A 22,226-nucleotide genomic window follows, 5' to 3' on the forward strand; every position below is an offset into this window, starting at 1 on the left:
TCTCTTCTCTTCTCTTCTCTTCTCTTCTCTTCTCTTCTCTTCTCTTCTCTTCTCTTCTCTTCTCTTCTCTTCTCTTCTCTCTTCTCACTGCTCTGGTTCATTGATCCCCCTGACCCGCAGACCACAGACTGCCACTACTTTGAGACCCACAGGACCCCAAAGGACAAGGAATCCAGGTTTGGAGGTTTAGCATTTCCCTCCTGTCAGCTGCAAAATGAAGATTCTAACAAAAGCCCCCCTGCATAGCACATCCCTGGATGGAGAAGCCAGTGGGAGCCCTCGGGCAGCTCCCAAACTCCCTCTTGGACTCCACAACATCGAGAGAGGAAACAGTGAGTGCGACAACAATCCACATCACCCTTCCCACAGAACAACCCAGCTGGGCTCCAGAGCAGCACATCCTCATGCATGCGGTGGTGTTTAACCTCCCTGCACTGAAATAGAGGAATTATTTATTAAGATGCTTCTCTTCATCGTGCTGCATTCTTGCCATGTCTGGATGCTCTCCCCTCATACAGAACCATTTTAGAGCATGAAGGAGAAAAGCATCAAGAAAAGCACATCTTTGCAGGAAGATTTCTAAGCTATTTATCTCCAGGGGGGCTAAAAAAGTGGAGATACTTTGTATCTGGGAACTCTTAAATTCATATTTATACGCATTTCCCCTGGGGCAGGATTTATTGTTAAGCAACAATAGGGGAACAGCATGATTTCAGCGAAGACATTTGGGCTAGTGAATGTTGGAGTGAATTCTGTTTTAGCGTTACTATTCAAAGTCAGAGCTGCTTTTTAATTGCTTTAAAAGTACATCCTGAGCAGAAATGTCCCAGCCCAGGCGCTGCTTCTCAGTGGCACCAGTGCCAGTACATCTTGCTTTGCTGAGACCAAAGGGCTGCACGACGTAGGCCCTTGAAATTTCCATTTTAGTAATAAAAAAAATCTGACACAGAAGGAAAATATAGTATCTGAGGGCTTAGAGCCTTTCAAAATCCCATGTAACTGCTGGGTATTTGAAGAGATCTTCTCCTTTCTACCTTTCCTGTGGGGTTAGATACCAACCTGGTGTGGGATGGATCCCACCCCACTGGGAGTGGGGCACAATGCCTGCTTTAATTCATGTGGTGAGCTGACAAAGCCATCTGCCCTCACCACCATTTCATTAATGACGAGAAACCTCCCTTGTCGCTTCAGCAGACTTGTTTTACGTGTCATCTTCCAGCAACTGCTTCTGCAAATGTGGTAGATACCTCCCCTTCTCCCTCTCCCTCCATCTGCTGATCAGGGTCTTTGCAGACCAGTGCTGAGGTCCCCTGCCTGTTCCCCACAACACCAGGATTTGTACCCTTAACTCTCAGAGTTGTCCCAACTCCCCTGCATAAGTGACATTTGTGTCACAGCCTGCAGCAAAGCCCTACTGTAGCTCCATGCACATCCCTGCTCTTGAGTAATCCAGTCTTTCTTTCCACTGGAAAAATATTTCCCAGGCAAATTTCAATGTTTATTTAAAGAGTTAAGTCTTCATGTGCCCCTAGTATAGGATAAGGGACAGGGAAACCTGACCAGGCAGGTACCAATTTATCCCAAGCCCTGTCCTTTCTGTGCTACCCCAGGGGAGACCTGCTCAAGGCACAGCGTGGTGGAGATCTGTGCTGAGAACATTTCCTTCCTACTCCCATGGAGAAGAGCCTTTAGGGTTTTAGGGATCACGGCAGTGCCCCGACAACCACGAGCCCTCTCGGGCGAGCAGCTGGAGACTTTTATCCCGGAAAAACCCACAGGAATACCAGCGAAGAAACCCAAAGCAGGAGTTTAGCAGTCACAGCTCTACTCTTTGCACGCTGCCCTTTGGTTGCTTCCCCATCTGCAGCCCATCCAGCGATGGCCTCCCGTCCCAGCTGCGGCTGCTCCGGCCACCGCTCGGGTACACAAGGCAGCTTGAGCTGCTGTCCGAGTGCCAGAGGGAGCGTCTAATAGGGCATTGTTTGTGTGTGTTCCTGAGATGGAAGTGATTAACATAAAATACGTAAAAGGATCATGTCAGGAATTCTCTCCAGATCGGCACGGTTAGCGAGCCGCTCTGTTTCGCATTACGGGAATTACAGTATGTTCTGTGACTGCTCCGGGTTGGACACAGATTTGGGTCTCTTTCCCCAGTGTTTACAAACACGGATGGGAGCTGAGCGAAAAATGCAGCCAACTGCTCATGTATTTATGGACCTCTGTCCCATCAACACACACACACATAAGGATATTTATGTTGCCTTCATATCACGTCAGATACCGGAATGTCCTTAAATAACCCCTCAGGGCCGAGTGGCTCATCCACATTTCAGATTCAGGCAAACAACCTTCAGAATTCCTGGCAACTCTTCTTGCTCTCGAGTGATAGACTCTTCATCAAGAGCCTGGAAATGTTGTTCCTTTGAGCTTGAAATTAATTCAGCACCTAAAACGTGTGGGAAAGAGCTGCACTGAGCTGGTGGGAGATTCAAACAGCCCCAGGCACTGGAGCCAAGGAAGCTGCTAAAAACATAAGGTAACGTTCAGGCTCGGATCTCCAAAGTGTGATCTGTTTGTCAGCACAGTTGCATTGATTCTTGCCTCGTGATCCTCTCACATGAAGCAGCCAGGAATGTCTCCCTCCCTCTCCATGCAGTGGAAGTGGGTTTAGTGGAGAACCACTAAAATAAAGGAAGGGGGGAAGGGGGAGGGAAAAGAAAACAAAACAAAACCAAAACCCCAAAAAGTTCTATTGTGAAAGTGTCAGAATAACTGTCCAGGGGCTAATTTTACCCAGGGTGTAGCTTCATTGACATCGTTGTGAAAAGGCCTGATTTGCCCCTGAGTTACAGCAATTTTAAGCTGAGGCTTCTGGGAGAGTTGCAGTGATGTTAAAGTGATGTTGCAGAATGAGATATCAGCATCAGTGGGCTCCCATCGAGCTTCATCTTTTCCACTGGAGGTTCTATGGAATGGTAACCAAAGTGCACAAAGCATGACCTTTGTTGGGTGGTTTACCTTTGCCCAGCTTGTGTTTGGACAGACAGAGCAGCTCATTGCTTCAAAAGCACCAGCCAGACCCAGTACTTGGTGGACCTGCATATGACTTACTTAGATGACCCTCATATCTACATGCAGGGGAGATTTTTGGAGCAAGCCCCATGCTCCCATTTTCCTTTCCCTTGACCAGACCAGCACATTTCAGAGAGAAAGTGATGTTATTCATCATGAAACCTTGTCTTTCATGTTTCTCTCTGCTTCTATCTCTTCTCTTAATCCTGCAAGCTTGCCTTCAGTTTGTCCGACTTTGACTTTCACATGGGACCTTCCCCTTTTCCACTTCTACCACTCTGCAAAAATCCAGCTGGCATCTCTCTGCTGCTTAACATTCCAGTCTTGTTCTCTACTCCAAGAACGGCTCAGAGATCTCACTCCTCCACTGCTCAACATGACTAAACCAACATGTCTTCATCTTTCTTTCCATGTTTCTCCACTTCTTTCTCTGTTGAATGCTGAGGATATCATAACCAGTACTGCTTCCACTCCTGTCCATATTGTGCATCATCTTTATCTTGATAATCTCTTTGCCCTTTCATCCAAGGCATGGTGAATTCTTGTAGGCTTCCTGCAGAACATCTCTAACACAGTGGAATTCTACCATTCCCACAGCTAAAGCTGTCATCCACCATCTCACTTTTTTGTCCTGGTTTTTGCAATACCTTCACCTCTGGTCTTCATAAGAAGCTCTCCATAGCTTAAAGAAGTTATTGTCTAATTCTCTTTAAACCTCTCCTTTTGTCCTGTGGCCAGTGTCATCCTACTATTTACCTGTTGTCTTCTGTCACCTCTTGACTGAACAAGGTGAGTCCTCTTGTTCATCCCTTCTGCAGTGCCCATCACAACTGGCCCAATGACTGTCATCACACAAGTAGACAACAATAATTCAGTAAAATCTGTAACTATTTCCATGACAAGGATGGGAAGAAAAAAATCTGTTCATCTGCAACCAGCTGAGAGAAACACAAGGATGCTGGAAAGGATCCTGATTGCTCCTAAACTCACAGCAAATCCCTCCTCAACTTCCACAGTGATTTCATCCCTCTAAGTCAAAGGGCTCTGAATCTCACTTACTTTCCCTCTTATTATTTATTTTATAATTGACTCTCTGAACTTCTGCCTGAATTGGAGCCAAAGCTAAGAGTGACCTAATTCCAGCAGCACTTCTAGGATGGGAAGGCCTGGACCTTCCCACTGCAGTCTCTACATCGACTTTAGACTGATATCTACACAGTTAAAGAAAGCCTGTGATGTGTCCAGACCAATATCCCCATCCTTAAGAGAGTGGTAGCATAGGACAAGGGTCTTCTTCATTGCTGGTGTCCAGGAGACACAGCATTGCCCACCAGTTCCCACAGCAATGGATAAAATGCCCTCAGATGTGTAAATAAGAGCATTTTTGGAAGTCTTCTTATTCAGCAACAAATCAAATACATTCTGGCCTTTTACTTTTGACTAAGCTAAACTGGGGTATGAGTTCACTGCTGGCTTTCTGGTCTGGGAAGGAAATAGGGAAGAAACCTCCATGATGAATTGAAGAAAAGATAGAGCTTTTGCTTGTGTGGATTTTAGGCTCACCTGGATTTTGAAATAGCTAAGATAGGAGCTAAATCTTCTTAAATCCATCAATATGGATGGTTCCACCTCGGTAATCTATAATGGCTTCTCTGTTTTGGGAGTATCAGCAACAATGGGAATAAGCAGATAAAGACACAGATTTTAGATGATCTAATCCCAATATTCAATCATTTTGCAGAACTCTGTCTCACTGTCCCTGCAAGAGTCACACAAAATAACATGGGCTGTAGAGCTGGAGGCCGTGTACCTGTTTGAAAAGCCAGCTGGGCTGAAAAAGAAAAAAAGGACATGCTTGCTTGAAAAATCTTTTTGTAGGAAAGTGTTTTAATGCATATGAAAAAACAAAACAAAACAAAACCACAAGTGAAACCCTGCAGCACACAGTGCATCTTTAGGTGCCATGTTCCTTTTTTACAGTGGAGATGAGCGAGGTTTCTGCTGGTGGAAAGCAGGTCTGCAGAGAATTAACAGGCAGTAGCTCAAGATATGTTCCCTGTAAACCAGAAGAGAGGAGATACTGTGGTGCTGGCGAAAGGGAAGGGTTCTTGAATGGTCCAGCCAGATTGTGGGAGTCAGTCATGACCATTTACAGCGGCTCTGGATGTGACCCAAAGCCATTTTCTGGCTCCTTTCCGAAGTTAAGCAGTTCTGATAAGTCTGAGGAAAGCTCAGGCGAGATTTTATCTAACGCTCAGATGCTGTTCAGGACACAAAGGGTCTGATCCTCACCTGCTGGAAATGGGAGTAAGGCCACTGACTCACACAGCTCCCACTTCTGGGAACACAGCCCGAAATTACTCATTTTAGTCCAGGACTGTTGGCAAAACACGGCATTCACCCCCAAATTGAGAGGGAGCTGCTACCATTCAGCCAGTTTCCAGCACGGAGTACTTTGGCCCCATCACACGCTGCTAATCTCTTCAATGATTTATGTGCTCTTTTAAGTTTTAATTCTCCCTCTGTCATGAACCTTCCTCACTAGCAAGTTGACAGTTTAAATTAGTGTTTAGACATGGCTTTCATAATGTCAGCTTTTGTTTTGTCTCAGTCATCTGTTGGAATTCCTTCCATTGTATCTGAAGTGACTCATGACAATAAATGACTTCTTTTCTTCTTTTGTTCTTAATCGGGGAAGAATGGAACGAACCATGCAATATTTGTAAAAGAGCAGTCTTAATTAGTCCTCAGCTGTAGCTAAAGATGCTTGTCTTGTCTCTTTAGCATATTAATGCAGGAAGCCATGCGTTCACGTGGGCAATTGCCATGTTCCTGAAAAGCCTTGTTACAAGCCAAATTCTCCAGCGTAAAGGTATTCCCCAGCCGCTTCTGACTGAGCTCTGCCAAATGAGGAGCCTGTGCCCCGGGGGCTTTGTGTGAGGCTGCTCAGGCCTGCGAGGAGAAAAACGGGCACACTTTTGAGTGACTCATCTCAAGGATTGTGTTTCTTTTTTTTTTTTGTTTTGTGCCTCTTAAAGGTATAAACTCTCCAAGCTGAAAGCTGGAGCTTCGTCTCTCTCTCTCGAACCTCACAGCTGCTGCCTGTGCTGTTTCTCTGCTCTCAAGGGGGTGATGTTCGCTGATGATGGGCCTCAAAATCTTCTTTGCAAGGTTTAAGTGGCTCAAGTACCCGAGTGCTAATGAAAGGTTTGGGTGGGAATGTGTGATTAATTTGCGCAAAATGAATAGTGACATCTTTTAGGGACAAAACATGTTTTTGTGCAGAAATGCGAAAGGCTGCATCTTGTATTGCCAGAAAAAAAATCGCTGTGCCCATGTCATCTTTAATACACTCCAGGAGCTTGTGAATGGCAACAACTTTCTTCTTCTTCTTCTGTTTTCCGTTTGTCATTTGGGAGAAGAAAATTGATCCTGTAAGAAAGTGTGGGAAAATGGCGTTGCCAGCTCAGCTCCCCGTTCCCTGAGCGCTCTCCTAGTCCATGTAGGGCCATGCCCACGACGCCAAGTTATGTGGTAACTGTAACACACAGCTAAATAAAGGTTTAGGTTGAGAGCCGGTTTCTTACTGACTGTGTTTTGAGGAAGGGCTACGTCCTGGGTCTGGGGATGTATTTGTAGCTGTCATTGAATTGCAGGCAGTAAGTCTCCTTTCCCTTAGACCTGGCTTGCCCAGTGGTCTGGGAATGTGGCTTGCACCCTTGTGTTACTGGTAAGGGGTTAGGTTCCCATTTGATGACATATTTCCCATCTATCTGTCTTTCTCTCCACTGTCATGTCTAATTCTGACATAATAAAGCAGCTGGGAAACACCCCTTAGAACCTGCTGAGTTGCTTCCTATTTTAGGTTATTAAAGAAGATGCTGCCACAGGGCAAAGCACAACTGCAGAGGGTCAGAGGGAGGTGTTTAACAGTCTGGAGAGCCAAAAGAGGTCATCAGGGACCAATTTTCTCAAGATCCTCCCTCCTCCAGAAGACAATTGTGTTTTGCGAGCTCTGATCCAAAGAAAGGAAGGAAAAATGAAGCACGGATGAACAAGGCTGTGATGAGAACACTGGTAAAAGCTGGGCTTGAGATGCTGTTTGTGCATAAGAACAGCCTCACTGGACCTAGAAACATATGAATAACACTAAGAATTCTTCTGTGCCAGTACACGGTGCTCTTTATTTTAATGGCCTGTTTAAATATACATACAGCTATTTTTCTCTTGCCCAGACCTTATAACAAAACCAAATGTCTTAATGAACACAGGGAGAAAGCAAGCAGCTGGAGAAAGACATTAAAATGTACAAGCCCAGCAAAGTCCTGGGGAAATCATTGCAACTTTATTCAAAGTAGTTTCAAAAGTAAGCTGTTCCTCTGGAATTGGGCTGAAATAAGTGCTGTGCTGCTTTCCCTCTGTGCTCCAAAGCAATCCATGTTCCCTGTCAGGGTTGTGGTCTTGTATAGTCTCCAAAAATATTCATACAATTTATGGTGAGCTCGGCTGGATTGTACTGTCACCAGGTTCATAACGACCACGGTCTCCTCTCCAGCTCTGCCCCTCCAACTCTTGCTGAGGATTTGGCAGATCAGTTTTAGGGCAGCGAAGGTTCTCTGGGAGAGTTGGTATCATTTACTGGCCTCATTGGTAAAACTGAGGAAAACAGATCATGTCTGGGACACAAGCCTTTCTGCAGGTGCAGTAAAGTTTTAGGCAAGTGCCCAAAACAGCCTTGGAAGTCTGGGTTTTTGCAGGCACAGATATTCTGGAAGTATAATGTCATGCTTCAGAGCAGATTTCGGACAACAACTTTATTTCCAATATACAGAGGTTGTCTGCTGTCTGTCCATCTAACATCTCACAGTGAATTTCAAAGGAAATTGTAAAATTGCAAAGGCTAGGGTGTGAGAGTGCAGGGTGGGTTCTTTCCCTATAAATGAGCTGTCACGTCTTTATTGACTCCAAAGAAGTATTTTCTACTTTCACAACCTTGCAGATTTCTGTGTGGTGTGTGCTTGCTCTTCCCTAACGCAGGAGTTGTCAAAGGACAGAAGTTCACTAATATTGCTTTTTCATACAGCTTCATCAAATGTGTTCTTAGCTTGTCATCGTCTGAGGTCGACTTTTCCTTCCATCTGTGTTTACACTGGACTGAGACGAGCGGGTCCTGACCATGATCAAAGCATCAGGGTGATTGCAGCATAGAGGTGGTTTATGCTTCTGCAGGAAAAGCTGTCCAAAGGGTTTATCAGTTTGGCACAGAGCTAATGTGGCTCGGATTTGGCAGAAAACCTGGCAGATTTGGATGCCTTTGAAATGTAGGGGAAGATGGGGCTGATCATGTGTAAAGACTTCCAACCCCTCCTGGAAAACCAGATAGTTTTGTAAGGGCCTCTTAACCAGCACTTCATTACAGCTTTCCCATTGGCCTCAAACTCAATGTTAACCTTGGCCCTGGCGCAGAGAATATTGACTTTCAGGGTCAATAAATCTTAATATGGATCAAACTGGAAGTCATGTTTGCTTAGTTCGTAACTCCCTTCCAGTGCAATTACTCTTTACACAATGCAAGGACATTCTGCACATTTTTCCTCTTCTTCGCCATTTTGAGGCGCATTACTCTTCCAACCAGAGCCGGGGGTTTCCAAGGCTCGGCTTTTCTCTCCCAAGTTTTCTGTCACGGCCACTTTGATTTTTCGTGTTATTTATCTCCTTCTACAAAAGGCAAGCATAATCTATTTTTTTTCTTCCCTTTTTTTTTTTTTTTTTTCCCAGCTCCATCCCAGCTCGGATCCGCGTCAGGCGACTGCCTCCTGGCGTAGCCGGCCGCGTCGCCACCTCCTGCGTCCAGGAACGGCACGGGGTTGTGCGTGGGATGCCGGAACCACAAGAGGTTTTCAGATTTCCAGGATGCTGAACCGCGCTCCTGAACCACACGACCTGCTCTTGCAGTGATTTTTCTCCTGCGCTCGGCAGCGACGCGGCCCTTCCTGCTTCGTTCGTATCAGCCAATACCTACAGAATTTTAATGAGCGTACAGTGAGTTGCCTATATAAGTCAGCACATGGCAGAGTGTGTGCTGCTCCTCGTAACGAGGCATATAGAGCGCCTGGGGCTGTGGAGGCAAGAAGCCAAAGGATGTTATTATTGCCCTTATAAATTGTTTTCAAAATAAATAAGATACAGAATGTTTCGCTTTGAAGGGGAAAAATGGAAGATTTGTGCTCTGCACACTGACTGGCAGTGGGGGTGGGAGCAGGAAAGAGGAGAAAGAAGGGTGGGTTGATCTGTAGCCTTTTGATTTGAGTCACTGCTGTTGAGCACATGTGAACTCGGCGTACACGTGTTGCTGGGGTTACAGCCAGGCCCAGATGTGTCCAGGATCACAGAATCCCAGAACGGTTTGGGTTGGAAGGGACATTAAAAAACATCTATTACCAGCCTCCCTGCCATGGGTAGAGACACCTCCCACTATTCCAGGTTGCTCCAAGCCCCATCCAACCTGGCCTCGAACACTCCCAGGGATGGGGCAGCCACAGCTTCTCTGGGCAACCTGTACCAGGGCCTCACAGGGAAGAATTTCTTCCTAATAACCAATCTAAACCAAACTGATCTTCCAGTTTAAAACCATTCCCCCTTGTCCTGTCAAGGGTGTGAAGAACTACTGGGAGCTAGCTGCTGCAGGGAGCAAAGGTAACAGAGGGAGGATCCTGCACATCTGTTACCCCATTATCCCCATGAATCCATCCTGGACCATGCTCTGGAATTGTGGACACATGCACAGGCTCCCAGGATCTGAGATGGGGAAAGTGGTGCTCTTCATTCAGAAGGATCTGCCCACGCCCTCAGTGTCCTGGGTGACTGGTTGGGTAGTATCTATTTAGGGGCCCTGTACTGGATTCCTGCCTTCCCCTCCCTCACTGCCACAGTGTGAAGGTGACCAGGTGTGTCACTTGTGTGGTGAAGACAGAGAAAATCCTGCATCTTGTTTGCAAAATTCAGGATGAAACAGCATCCCTTGAAAAGCAGAAAGGTCCTTATTCCAGGACTGTTCAGATCAGTAAGAGACATCCAGTCAACCTGGCAGGAGGTGCCTGTAGTGAAAAGAATTCATATCATGGAAGTGCTTTGCCTCAGTTGCAAAGGATTCAGGTTTGACCTTCAGGAGGAGATGAATCCCAACTGCTGAACACATGTAATTCTAAGGAAAAAACAAAATAAATGGAAGGCTGTCCAGTGCATGGGCTGCACTGTGGCTTTCAAGGCTGACTCTACCAAAGGACAGGCAGACACATCCATGGCTTGGCCTCTGTGGAGCAGCTGCTTTGGAGAGCAAAGTTTGTCCCTTGCTTCAGGGGACAAATTCCGGGAATGGATTCCAGGCAAAAGTTGGAAGAAGGAAACAAATGCTGAGGGATGGTGTGATGCGATGGCAGAGCAAGGTGCTGAGAACATCTTCCCTTCAGCGTGGCCGTGGGACACAGCTGTGCAAAGCAACACCCATGGAAGTGCAATAACCCCGTGGCCATCCTCGGGTGGAAGGTGAACCCCGAGTTTGCATGTGATCAGCATTCCAGAAAATGCACCGAAAAAGGGAAGGAAACACCACCAGCCAACTCTGTTTTCTGTCGGCCCCTTCAGAAACAGACGGAAAAGATTAAAATCATTAGCAATTGGAAAAATCTAGTTTATTCTATGGATTAGCACTGCTGGCATGCAAACACATCTTCAGAGAGCAGCTGCTGTCCTAGGGCGCTTTAGTTCTTCCAAAAGTAGCATGAGAAGACCCAGTAGGTGCACTGCACTTTCCATTGTGAGCTGCCTGGTATTAATAAACTGGAGCACGTTCCTGGGCAAGGTCTCCTGCAGTGTTAACTTTCTGCTCTCTCTCTTGTAGCTACTGCTGAATGTGTCAGAGTGCCCTCAGAGTTTGGTGTATGAGGGGGCAATATCCAGATAAAGTTGGCAGCAGAAGATACCAAAAGGGAAAAAAAAAAAAAGCCACGCTGGAAGCAGAGTGAGAAGAACCGAAATAAAAGCAAACCAAAACAACCTGCTCCCAGCCCTTGACACCAGTGCTGGTTCCCTCTCCCCTGCGATTTCTTGGCTGCTCTTGTGACTTTCACCTAAAAAGGGGGAGGAGGAATCACCTCCATCCATATGGCTAAAAGTAGAGTGGATGTCTGTTGGGACTGTGATGGAGTGGCTCAGATCAGCCCAGGAACTTCAGCCTGTGCATGGCTTACCTTGTTGTGACAGCCCTGGCTGTATGACACAGACCTCCCAGTGACTGGGAGACACTGGTGGATGGGGGCAGGTCTCCAACCAGCTCCCAACTGAGCTAGGAGTAGAGCCGTTGGAATCTTCCTGATTCCAGCTTCTTCCATGGAAGACCAGGTCTGGATGGAGAAGTGGGAGAGAAGAGGATTGATCAAGTTTGTTGCTCCCTCAGCTCAGTACAGAGGCAACTGTGTGAAATTCAGCATCCTGTTTCCAATGTGTGGTTGAACTGGATGACACAAGAGTTGCCTCTTAGAGGGAAAACGCGTGTGTGGCACTGGTCTTGGAAAGTGTCTGTAAAATCATGGAATAGTTTAGGTTGGAAATGACATTTAAGATCATCGAGTCCAGCCATTAACCTAACAGTCCCACTAAACCATGTCCCCAAGTGCCACATCTGCTGATCCAGCTCCCGTGGGCAAAGGCTGGTGACAACGTTGATTCCAGCAGAGGTTGGCACACATCTCAGAGGCTGTGGAGGAGCAACCAATTGTAGTCATGTCATCAGTTCAGGAACCTCCAGGGTGGGAATCAACCTGCTTAACATCTGGTTGGTGCTTCAGAGGTTGGCCTGGCCTGGGAAGGCAGTTAATCCCTGTTCTTTCTGCTTAAAAAACTGTGTGAGCCATTTCACCGTTCAGTGATGGAGTGTTCCATGAGCACATAGTTCCACAGATGAAGTTTCAGCAGCCCTGACCAACTGGTCAGTGTTCTCCTTGTCCAAGAAGTGTTTTGCATTTGTTGCTGGGATTTATTAGTTGTTTAGGGTTTTTTTTTAAGCAGCTATGACTGTTGCCAGTGGGCTCAGAGACATCCCAGCTCATCACCTAGAGCCTGCCACCAGGAAGATGGTCTAACCTGTCCAGGAATGATCTGGATTTTGGAAGTTGATTCCTGCCCTTGATGCAGAGACAGGACACCCTGTCACTCAGCAAGGAGCTAAATTGATGCTACTGGGAGGCTGAGGGCTTTAAAAGGTAAGAAGCTAAGGAGGAAAATATGGGAAACAGGGATATGATGATCAGAAACCAGGACAGGAGGGAAGATGGGGGGACCCTGCAGGGTTCAAGCTCCCTTTTTTTTTTCTTCCCAGTTTGGTTTGTGGTTTTGCATTTGCAGCTTGTAAAACTGTATGGAAGGAATGTGCAGCTGGGGGCTTTCGCCAAGTTGGTGTCAATTTGGGTTAAACCAGAGGTCCTGGAACAGAGCCTCCTTGGGAGAGTGGGTGACTTTCATTAGGACCAGAGCTTTCATTATTCTCCCTTCAATTGTGGTCGCTCCTCGGGGACCCCATTCCAGGAGCAGGGCCCAAACTCTCTTACACCAGGCACACTGGAAACCAACAACCCGAAGGCAGGCCCTCCCCCTGAGGGCTGGCAGCCCTCAAGATGCTCAGTGTCCTGCCATTGTCCTCCTCTGGCCTCCAGCAACGCTGTCCTGTCCTGTCAGCAGCAGCCCACGTGCTTCTCAGCTGGACCCCACCAGCGCTTGGGATTTGCTCCATCCAGGATGTTGACCACATGTTTTGTGAGGTGCCCAGCATGTCTTAGGAATGGTACAATGAAGACACTTTCTTTCCCCGGTCCCTGGGGATGTTGGTTCTGGATCATCTCTGCTCTGCGCTTACTGCAATCCCTGCGTGCAGTCAGTCTGACACGGGGTCCCTGCCAGCATCCAGCACCAGCCAGTGCTCCTCTGCACTCCAGTTTGCCTCCTTGGATACCCTATTTTGTCTCCATGCACAGATAAAGAGGCAATCTCCTCACTTTCCCTCATTTTCAGGGTTAAACTGCTGATAAGGGCAGTTGGTTCCACACAGGGGGATGACTTGGAGTTGTCCTGTGCAGAGCCAGAGCTTGTACTCTATGATCTTGTGGGTCCCTTCCAGCTCAGGACATGCTATGATTCTTTGATTTTGTGACTTTCAGTTAGGGATTTCTCTTGTTCTGTCTGTTTCTCTGTCCTCACATGTCAAAAAAATGAGTATATATCAGTATACAGCCACTCTTCCTCAGGCCATGCAGAGCAGGTCATCTCCAGGATGGTGGTTTTTTGGCCAGTAACTCCTGGTTCTATAGTCTATATGCCAAAGGGATTTCAAAATCCTAAACATGGCTTGAATGTGCCTTCTGCCCACAGTGCCAGGTGTACCCTGAGCTCAGCTGGAATCACCTCCCTTCACCAAAGGCCCCAAAGTAGGAATCAAGTCTAAGGTAATGATGCATCCTTTAGAGCTAGAGGGGAGAGATTTGCAACTCTGAAATTGGCACCTCTGAAATCCAGCTCATTCTGGTATTAAATGCATGTTGAGGCTGGATGAGTTGTTCTCAGACTGTTCCTCTTCTCACAGAAGATGCCAGCATGGCTTGCAAAGCCCACACTTGCCCTTGAGTCTGGGTGATGTGGGTGAAGGAGCTGGGCTTGTGCTGTCTCTGTGCTCCATGTAGGTTTGACCTCGTGTGTAATCAATGAGTTTCACTCCTTTTTGGGGCAGGACAGCTCTGCCTTATTGCCCTTGTCCAAGTTTTGCCTACAGAGCTTGGCTGGACCTTTCTGGTGGGAGGGGATCCTTTCCCCAAAACCTTGCAGGTGTTTCCTCAGGAGCCAAAGCTGCTCTGACAGCTTGGCCCTCCTCACTTGCTCCTCAAAGATAACTCAATTTTACAAACCACACAAGTCTTCATATGCCCTTATTTAGATTCCTGACTTAAACAAAGCAACCTGATTGCTATTACTGCAGGGAAACCATTTAGACTTGTGGTTTATTTACAGAAGGCAACATGCAACCAGCAAGTCTAATAGCTCACCATTGTTCCCCTATCAGTCCTTGGGCTGGCAACACTGAGCAAAGCAAACACATCATAAGAAACCACCTTTAATTATTCATATGCTCTCTAGGGGAAGCGAAGATCTCTGATGAAGAGGAAATAAACAAAATATCTTTGAACTGTAAATCATGGCTGCAAGAGCTTTGTTCTTTGTTTCGCCAGAGTTGTGTTTTATCTGAGATCATAATTTGTTTTCAGTGAAGCACTAGATTAAATTAATTGAGGTTTAGAACGCTATCCATTTCCTTTTGCAAGTCCTTTCACTGGTAGTGTGATCTTATCTGACTTGTTACCCCTGCTGGCTCTGTTTTCCTGACCTCCCCTTAGTATCACATGCTTTAAAGCTGTTTCTTTCTGTTCTTTCTTTTCTTTTTCTTTTTACTCTTTTTCTTTTTTTTTTTGTTTTAATTTAGAAAAGATTGTTTATTTTTGAAAACATCCCAACTCTTTCTCCAGCTATTACTCCTTTCCTATGGGTGACTGGTGAACTCCCTCTCTGAGGGAAACAAGGGCAGTTTCCCAAATAAATATTTCTGGGGTCCCGTGAGCAGCAATCTCTCTCCTTCTCCATGATTCTTGGCGTGTGCAAGACAGACTTTACAGGAGGAGGCAAGTCCAGCTGCTGCAGCACCTGGGCCTAGCACTCTGTGTTTGTTGGGTTGTTTGAGGCTGGTGTCCCCACGTGCCAAAGTTGATAACAACGTGCTTTGAAGCCTCATTGGAAATGGGCAAGGATGTTTCTCTGGAGAAAGTGTTGAGATCTATTGCAAAGCAGAATCCATATTAGTTGCTCTATTGCTAGTTCCAGGTGTAATTACTGCAGTCCTTTCCTGTGGCCTCATTCCAGGACTGGTCATGGCTGGAGTCACAGTCGCAGACTAAAGGAGCTTTTGGTTTGACCGAGTGCTGTCAGTGTTGCATTCCTGGGGAAAAGTCTGTCATGATCTCTCCTGCAGGACAGGACAGCACTGCACAAGTGGGAAGGACTTACGGGAAAACCCTTCACAGGATGGTTTGGGTTGGAAGGGACCATGAAGACCCTGCTGCCATGGGCAGGGAGACCTTCCACTAGACCAGATTGCTCCAAGCCTTGTCCGATCTTGGACACATCCAGAGATGGGACAGCCACAGCTTCTCTGGGTAACCTGGGCCAGGGCCTCACCACCCTCCCAGCCAACAATTTCTTCCCAATATCCCATCTAACCCTGCCCTCTGGCAGTGGGAAGCCATTCCCTCTTGTTCTGTCCCTCCAGGCCCTTGTCCCCAGTCCCTCTCCAGCTCTCCTGGAACCCCTTTAGGCAGTGGAAGGGGCTCTCAGGTCTCCCTGGATCCTTCTCTTCTCCAGGCTGAACTCCCCCAGCTCTCCCAACCTGGCTCCAGCCCTCAGAACATCTCTGTGACCTCCTCTGGACTTGCTCCAACATCTCCACAATCTTCCCATGCTGGGGACACCAGAGCTGGAGGCAGCTTTGCTTGCTGCTCACACTGTGGGGGTGAGCCCAGGACACTGCTGGCTTTCTGGTCTGCAAGTGCACATGGCCAGGTCATGTCAAGACCAAATAATCAAGCAATGCCTTGAAAAGATTTCAGCTCATTCCTGGGGAAAGCTGTGAAACAACAGCTGCTCAGGGTATGGAACAGATCCTAGTCACCATGTCCTTCTCTTGGCAGTGCATCACCTGGATGTTGCTGTTGCTGCTGCTCTTTCACATTTTCACTGGACTGGCTCACCTACAAAGGGTAGGGAGGGAAAATACAGTGAAGTGTCTCCATAAACAACCTGTCATCTGGAATTTATTTGCAGAGATCTGATAATTGAGTGTTCTTGTAGCCCTGTATTGTATTAGCTTAAAAGAAAGGAAGAGGCAAAAATCATGGTGTGTTTTGTTCTCCTGCATATTTGAACAGCTATAAATAGAGTCTTTCAGATTTAATTAAAAAAAAAAAAAAAAGGGAGAAAAAAAGGACCCGTGTTGCTTAGTGGACTTGGAAATTTAATTAAATCTTCCTGGTGTCACAGAAGTGCAGTCCCAGAGACCAGGTTTCTGTCCTCAGAAACCTTTTCACTGAAGTCACCTGGCTTCACTCATGACAAATCTTTAGGACCAGAGTGATCTTGAAGCATTAAGTGGGCTCTCAAGCACATCACTTTCACCACAGCACCAGCACACCTGCCCACCAAAGCCCTCCTTTCAGCAGGAGTTTGCAGCTGTCCCTATCACAAAATACTGTAAAGGAGCAGAGAAGGCTTCTCCCCCTTTCTCTTTTTTCCCCTCTGATGCTCATTTCTGAGGCAGATTTTCCCCCTCCTCACCCCAGCTCTCCATATTTATTTTATTACCAGCATTTTCGCTAAAACGATTAACTCAATTTAAAATTTCAACTGTTTCCTTGCCAAGGATTTTAGGAATTTTCATTATTTCCTTTGGGAATTCTGAGACTGCGGTTAGCCAGTTTGGAGTTCAAGACACAAGAAATGCCAGCACAACTGAGGACTTGGCTGTAAAAGCGTTTTCAACATGAAAGAATTCCAGCGTTTCATAAAAGGAAGTGTAGTACTTGAAGAGATATGTTGATATAAGGAAGGTCTTAACAAAATGAAAGCCAATCTATTATTGCTTAAGTATCAAAGAAATCCCTTTGTAAAGGTGCTAAGCCCTCCTGGAGGAGCACAGAACATGTCTATTTATTTGTTGTGTGTTCAAATGGTTTACGTACGATTAAGGAGCCAGACCAGTATTACTGAGCTGGCCAGGGTTTTGGAGCTCTGCGGCTGTAGGCAAACATTAGGAAGAAGGTAAAACTTCTCTGCTGGGATGGGACTGCAGCGTTTAGCAGGGCTGTTATTTCAGAGGGATTTCACCAGCCATGGGAGAATAGGTGCTTTTCTGAAAGGGGGCCTTAAAAAAAGAGACCCTCTCTCTGGGTTGTGATATCCAGATCTAAGGGACCAGTTCTGACCCCATATCAGGGTGGAGGCTGATCTCGGTCTGCCACTGCAGTTATATCTGCCTCAGAGTGATTTTTTTGGCCATACTTTGGTGGTTGAGTATAGTGTCACTCTCTGCTCCTCCTTTGTGCTCTGCTTGCAGAGGAGGAGGGAACCCTGGGTCAATAAATCACCCTGAGGCCTGAGTGTGGTGGGTGAGAGCAAAATGCTTTGTTTTCACCTACCTGGAGCAAACAAAATGCTCCTGGTACAGCCCTGGAGAGCTTCTCCTGCATGGGCAGGGCTGCAGATGCCTTAGCAGTGCACAGCTATGGAAAGCACTCTCCAAGGGGAATCAGTAGAATGCTGTCCCATGGATCAGGCTGTGTGTGCTGGAACAGCCCTGGGACCTGCCTAGGCCAAGGGCACTCATCTGACCCCGCATGTGGGGCTACTAAATCTCTCCTGGACCTACAGCAAAGCCCCACCACATGATCCTCTCCCATCCCGTGGCCTGAGCAGCACAGCTCCCAGAGAGTTTTGCAGGGTGGGGATGCTGTCCTTCTCATTTGTGCAGCAGGGAAACAAACAGTCGTGTTGCCATGGGGTCCGAGTGGTGCTGCTGTAATTACAACAGGCTGGGCCTCGTCCCGTCCTCTTCTCCCTAAAACACACCAGGGATGTGAAAAATGCAGGCTGTTCCCTGGCCATGCCAGTGAGGATGTGGGAAAGGCATGTGAGCAGAAGGTATCTCATGGTGGTTGAAGAGGTGCCATGCTTTGACCAATATCTGCTTGCCAGGAGATCAGCTTGGAAACCAGGGATACTTCTCTCGGGAACCTCCCTGATCACCCTTCTGAAAAGTGACTTGATTGGTGACACTTCAGTAGAAACCCCAGCTGCACCGTGCTCCCAGCTTCCCTGTAAAAAAAAAAAAAGGAAGCCAATGTTTTTAACATAAACAGGATGCCGAAGGCTGATCCAGTGCAGTTCCTGATGGATACAAATGTGCTCCCATGCTGTTCCGATGCACCGCAAGCCGCGGTGCTTGTCAGCAGGATGGGAACACTGAGCAACAGATCATTTCCCTCTGCTCTGGGAATGACATCGCCCCAAAATGAGGCCCCAGTACAGCCTAGCACCTAAGGAGAAGTTTAGGTCTTGCTGATGCAAGAATTTTGCTGAGTGGCAGCAAAGGGGGCTGATGACTCCTCTTTCTCTTTACTTACTCTCCCCACCTTGTGATCAGTGGGGCAACACCTGCTAGACGTGAGAAACTGAAAAAGAAGGGTTCTGTCTGCAAGTTTTCAGAGTAAATATGGCAACTTGGACTCTCAGTTTCCAGGCTCCCATCTTGCCATGCCACCAGAATTCCTGGTTTACTGACCCGCCACCCCAACACCCTCTTTTTGCAAATCGACTCCATCTGCGGTTCCTATAACTGGCCCCTTAAAAACGATTATTCAGAGCCATTCCTGGAAAAAAAACACAACACACCAAGCCTGGGCCCCCGCTCAGGAGGAGTTTGGCTGAGCCAGATGCCACCAGCAAGGGACACGAACAATAGGGACTTGGTGGGGGGCAGAACAATGGGGCTGGCAGCTGAGCCGAGCTCAGGAAAGTACACGCGAGCTCTGGGAGCTGGTGGCCGGGTGCATGTGCCTCTCCAGAGCCTGAGAAACTGCACTCTGACCAAGTCAGGCAAACAACATTGAGGTGAATTTCTCCAAGCAGAAAGCTCTGCCCCACCAAAGTGCACCAAACTGTGCCCCAGCAAACGCATCCTCTGCCTCCTGTGGGGAGCTGGGGCACCCCGGGGATGCTTCCAAGGGGTCCCTGAGCTGGTGGGAGGGCAAATGGAGGCAAAAATCCCATGGAGAGCAATCCTGGATGGGCTCCTGGGGCTTAGAGCATTGAAGGTTTTTTTTCTCCGCATATGTCTGCACATGGGAGAAAACCACATGTGGTCTCTCAGAGAGGGCTTGGGGAGCCCACACTTAATGTGTTCCCATCCAAAAGGTCTTTCTGTTCTCCATTAAATGTCTCCCCTCACCTTGAGCAGTGTCTCTAACTGTAAATAAAAATGAAGGGAGGTCAGAATTTATAAAAAAAAAAAAGAGACAAACCCAAAAACTGAGCCCCAAAGGAGGCCCCATCCTTTTTCTTTCCCCCCTCCTCTCCTGGTGCTAAAAATGCAGGTAATCCTGGTTTTATTTTCCTGCAACTAAATTTGATGATGATGTCATGTGTGTGGCTGAGCAGAGCAGTTTTCTGACTGGGCAACTGTGGCTCAAGATGTATTTAGTACTAATTTATTCACAGCAAATAAAGCTTTGGGGCCAGAAGGTGGGCAGCTCTGTAGATCAAGAGTCTACAGGGCTCAGACCTGCTCTGTCTGGCCCTGAGGCTTTTTACCCAAAACCAAGGCTTTTGGCAGCAAAGACCAAAGGACTGTCCATGCAGGAGGTGGAGGTCCTTAGGGATTAACAACTCCCACTTTGGGGGTTTGGGATACCCCTATTTAAGGTCTCTGAGTAACAGGGATGTCTGGCCACCAGAAGGGGTAATGAGCCACTAGACAGAGCCCTGGCAATTCAGTGAGAAGATTTGCATCTCAGATAATGGCCACCAACAGCCAAGTTGAAATTTTGTTTTCACATCATAGGAAAAAATACCAATTGCCAAGCCATGTGGTAAACCAAAATAGCTCATGAAGCATGCAGGTTTTAGAACACGGGTAAGGATGAACCAGGAAGAAAAAAAAAAAAAAGTGGCTTTATATATAGATACTGAAAACCAAATAAATCACATGACCCAGACCAAAAAAAGCTTCAGTGAAACGTTTGTGTCTGGGATTAAGAGCACTAGTCATTACTTTAACTATGTATGGTATGTTCTCGTCTTGAAAAATGTGTACACCAAATATTTCAGCCTTTTCTCATGGAAGGATCCGAAAGGCAAAATGCTTTTTAGTATTATGCAAATATTAGCCTTTCCAGGACAGTGTTGGCCAGCTGGCTATTTCCTGTGATCCAATATTTTGATATCCGTGCTTGCATGATGTCCCCTCTGACTCTATGTGTGGGGTTTCTGTGGGTTTTTTTTTAAGAGAGACTTTCCTTCTCCTATTAAAGGTGGTGAAATATAGGGCAGACATGAGCTGTGGTTTAGTTTCTCCTCTGACCTCTACCAGTCCTGGTCTATAAACACTGAAATCTTTGATGGGGTTTAGTGTGTTTTGGGGCTACTGGACTTTACCTGCTCAAATTTAATACCTCACAGATGTCTTTGGGAATTGCCCCATCATGAGGACAAGGATTGGTCATGTGGTGTCAGCATATCCACTTGAAATCACCATCCTGCTGGGAAGAAGCCTGAAGGTTTGTAGCCTCTTGGCAGCTTCACTAACCCAATGCAGGATGCAGGAGCCTGGAATTCAAATTATTCCTGCCTCTTTCTTAGTGCTTTGTCCCACAGCCTCACTTGTGGGGGTTGACAGACTTCCAGCCTCAGTTGCTGTCGGGAAGCTCAGTCAGAGTCATGCAAAGGATGCTGAGAGCAGCATTTGCCCCCTGGTTTGCCAGGTTTATGGACAAACCAGGCTCTTCCCATCTCCTGGATAATTTTTATATATATGAGGTAGAATTTAGGGCTCTCCAGGACTTGCCAGTGTTCCGAACTGTCCCATCACAACCACTAAAGGGAACATCACACTGGAGGTATGTGAACAAAGCTTCCCTCCATTTCTGCAGAAAACGGACTGCTAAATTAACCCAACCAGGCTTAACCTCTCCCAGATGTGCAAATCATGGAATCTTCGAATCATCAAGGTTGGAAAAGCCCTCTAAGATCATCAAGTCCAACCGTTATCCCAGTATTGCCAAGCCCAGCACTAACTTGTGTTCCCAGGTGCAGGATGCCCTGCCAAAGGGACTGGATGTGGAAAGGAGTTCAAGAGATGTTCTCTTTCTCACTGATGTTACCATGAGCTGTTACCAGGCCTTTGGAAAGTCACACAGTGTCCCTGCCAATAAAATGGGGATAATGACACAGAGTGGTTTGTCTCGTGCTTCAAGATTTGTTGATAAACAGAGAGGTAATACCAAGATATCCCTCTATTATTGTGCATCTCAGAAAATTTTTCAAAAAATATTTGTTCATCTGTTTTTCACAGAATCACAGAATGGTTTGGGTTGGAAAGGACCTTAAAACCATCTGGTTCCAGCCCCTGCCATGGACAGGGACACCTTCCACTAGACCAGGTTGCTCCAAGCCCCATCCAACCTGGTCTGGAACACTTACAGGAGTGTGAACACTTCCAGCCACAGCTTCTCTGGGCAACCTGTGCCAGGGCCTCACCATCCTCACAGCCTAGAATTTCTTCCTTATGTAATCTAATCCTGCCCTCTGTCAGTTTGAAGTCATGTTAAGTTTTCCATTAAAATAAACCTCTTTTAAAACCTGGACTTACTGACTGGGCTCAGCAATTCTTCATGTTTCTTCATTTACAGCCCCACCTCTTCCAGAAGAAGCAAGTTGTTAAAACACTTTAATTGATCAAAATCTCTGTTGTGCTGGTAATGCTTTGGAGCACTTCCATAAATTATAAAAAAAAAGCAATTTATCAACTTTTGTTTGGCTGTCCCCTGTACAAACAAGCTGCATTTCCTTCCGTGCCCAAGCTGGGACTGTGCAGGACCTGGAGCTGCCTCACTTTTTGTGGTGGCTTTGCATCCCTGTGGCTTCTGTAGCTGCTGTGAGCAGTGTTTGGGACTTGCACAGACTTTTCTACACAACAGGAGCTACACCAGTGCCAGAGTCCTCCGTCTAGACAAGCCCTTAAACCTGATTGCTTCATTCCATTACTGATAAAAAGCACTAGACATGGGAATGAGTTTTCCTCTCCATCTTTTATTTTTTTTTTCCCCTTATATCCCCGAGGAAGGAAGACTTGATTTTTTTCTGATCCACCCAAAAGAAACCACAGTAACCACAACTGCAATTATATATATATATCTTTAAAAAAAAACCCCAAAAACCTTTCTGGCAATTCTTTCACATTCTTTTTTAAGCTTCTTTGCTACATGTAGAACAATAAATGATTTAAAAATGAA

This window comes from Manacus vitellinus, unplaced genomic scaffold (genome assembly GCF_001715985.3).
Source record: "Manacus vitellinus isolate BGI_N305 unplaced genomic scaffold, ASM171598v3 scaffold_6_pilon, whole genome shotgun sequence".
NCBI lineage: Eukaryota > Metazoa > Chordata > Aves > Passeriformes > Pipridae > Manacus > Manacus vitellinus.